The following is a 2,639-nucleotide window of genomic DNA, read 5'->3' on the forward strand; positions in this document are numbered from 1 at the left end:
GGGGGGGAGCCGCCGGCTTTTTTTTTGTTGCTCCGCCCCCCGCGTCCCGATATTTCATCTTTGACATCTGGTCACCCCAGCCTGATGTGAATGAGGATGTCTGGACCAAGGGGCCAGGGACTGGCCTTTGCTAGAGAAACCACTGTCAAGTTTGAGCCAATTAGGACAAGTCAGCAAATAAGAACAACCTCAGGTCTCAGTAACTGCTGCAGGTAGCAAAGTCCTACAGGGAGCAGTTTCTGGCACTACACCTGCGCAGCTCTGCTCCCCGGCTCTTCTCGGGCTCCTGCTCTCTCCTTAGCTCTGCCCCACTCTGGCCCAGGCAGTTCCAGCTCCCAGGGAGGATGGGACCCCCTGGCCTGGTGACTCCCTCATTACACTGCCTGGCCTGTCAGTGCGGCTAACTTGGAGCTTTGGCCTCTCCCCATTGCCCATGGGGACTGTCAGTCTCAGGGGCCTGATTTCCCATTGGCCCTTCCCCCTTCTATTGGTGCTGGGAACTAGCCAACCAACTCCCCCCCCCCCCGACACACACACACACACACTAAGTTTTAGTAAAGGGCCAAGAGCCCCTTACACAAGCCAGCCCCGTGAGGGTCACCGATGTGCAGAAAAGGCAGCATGAGCTGGTCCCATGGTGTAACGGGCAGCACTCAGGACTCTGAATCCTGCAATCTGAGTTCAAATCTCAGTGGGACCTTGTATTGGCTTGTGATAAAGCCCTGGAGCTCCCAGTGCTCAATTTCCTTGTGTCCAGCTGTGCAAGAGCCAGTCTCCCCCCTCCTGCTGGGTGACTTACACCTTGTAGAACCAGGTCTTTGGCTGGGAAGGCCACAAAGGGTTGGGGCTGTGAACTTGCTACCTTGATGGTTGGGCTTCACCTGCTGCCCACAAGTTTGGCCCTTGTGCTTCCTGCCACACTTTTCCTCTGGCCCATATTGCGCTTGAAGAAAGGAGTTTCAGGGCTGGGATTGAGAGTCAGGGCTTGGCATGGAGGGAGGAAGAGCCCCAGGCTGGAGCCTGTCACACGGTCCCTCCTCTGGGCAGTGTTCTCTATTTGGTTGTCATGGTTTTTGTTGCTATGGCAACTGAGTTAGATTATTAGGGGATAGCCCAGCCAGTTTCGGCCAGTTGGGTGAGCTGTGTGTCTGTAAATAAAATGGTAGTTTTGTTAGCTGTCTGCTGTCTGGCCTCAAGTGATTTCTTCCTAAACCGGCTGCCCCCAAGGATATAACAGTAGACATCTTGGCTCAGGCTCAATACTGGGCTCTGGGAGCCCTCAAGGTTGGGAGGGAGTTTAGCAAGCAAACAAGGTAGAACGGCTGTGGAGTATTACCCTGGACTCGACGGCATTTCTCCATTGGTCTGTCTGCATTGGGGCAGGGATAATAACACGTCCTGCTGCTTTCGTTATTTCAAAGGGCAGTTTAGGATTTTCATTCTCACACACGGTGCACAAAGCAGGACTCAACCCTCGGTGCAAACTAAATGAGCTGCTCACAGATTCTGGCAGCCCCAATGAGCATTTGGTGTGAGAGCCTAGACCTGCCCCTGTCCCAGAGAGAGGGGGGTCATCTGTGACAGGCTGGACCACTGACCTATCAGCTCTTAACTCCCAAACTTTCAGTAACTCTATCATCAGAGCCTGTGAGTGTAATTTAAACCATAAAAACAGCTATACTGGGCTGGACCAAAGGCCCACCCAACACTGTGTTTTGTTCTCTGACAGTAGCTGATACCAGGTACCCCAAGAGTTACTCAACAAGGCACCACTGGCAGTTGAACCCAGGATCTCCTGTTTATAAGGCAGGTGCTTTAAGCCAGCTAAGCCATGGTGCCTGCTTACAACTAAGACACAGTGTCTGCCCACAGCTGACTCCCTGCCAGCCCCACTGGGGCCTGACACACTTTGCGTGTGTTTGGATACTGCAAAGCAGAGGAGCAGGTGACGTTTTCCTTGCAAGCTGTGTGTGTGTGTGAATCTTTGGCCAGGTCTGCACTAATTCTTTCAGCAGAATTATATTGCTCAGGTGTGTGAAAAACAGACAACGCACCCTCGTTCGGCAGCTTGTGGCTGGTGCACACTCTGCAATGCCACGTCTGGCGACAAAACTGCCCTGTTTTGGTGACAAAATAAAAACACCTCAACGAGAGGCCTAGAGCTTTTTGCAGCAAACTTCAAGCGATAAATTGTCAGTGTAAATGCTGCTGGTCATTATATCACCATGACTGGTCTCCACCAGTATCCCACCATGCCTGCTGTGAACTCGCCTGCCCTGTATTTCTGCTACAGAGGCTGGGCCCCTCCCCTTTCAGTGTCCCCCTGCTCCAAGGGAAAGTTCTGACAGCTGAGCCGCTATCTACACTGGGATTAGGTTGATATAACTGCATTGCCAGACTAAGTAATGTAATTACACCAACCTAATTTTGTAGTGTAGACCTGTCCAAAGAATCACACACCCACCTTGGGAGCAAAACTTCACCTGCTACTCTGCTTTACAGAATCCAAACACGAGCAACACTTGTCAGGGCCCATTGGGGATTGGCACAGAGTCAGGTGTGTGCAGACACGGTACTTTAAGTAACAGCAGGCACCATGGCTTAGCTGGTTAAAACACCTGTTTTGTAAACAGAAGATC

At 52.0% G+C, this 2,639-nt stretch overlaps 2 non-coding genes across 2 annotated transcripts; one reads left to right on the top strand and one right to left on the bottom strand.

Moving 5' to 3' along the window:
* The first annotated feature begins 628 nt into the window (after nucleotides 1-628).
* Nucleotides 629-700, top strand: TRNAQ-CUG. Its single transcript has one exon. It is a non-coding gene; the product is annotated as a tRNA-Gln (tRNA).
* A 1,064-nt stretch (nucleotides 701-1,764) lies between these two features.
* Nucleotides 1,765-1,839, bottom strand: TRNAI-UAU. Its single transcript has one exon. It is a non-coding gene; the product is annotated as a tRNA-Ile (tRNA).
* Nucleotides 1,840-2,639: the final 800 nt, after the last annotated feature.

The sequence above is a fragment of the Mauremys mutica genome, unplaced genomic scaffold, assembly GCF_020497125.1.
Source record: "Mauremys mutica isolate MM-2020 ecotype Southern unplaced genomic scaffold, ASM2049712v1 Super-Scaffold_100331, whole genome shotgun sequence".
NCBI classification, from domain to species: domain Eukaryota; kingdom Metazoa; phylum Chordata; order Testudines; family Geoemydidae; genus Mauremys; species Mauremys mutica.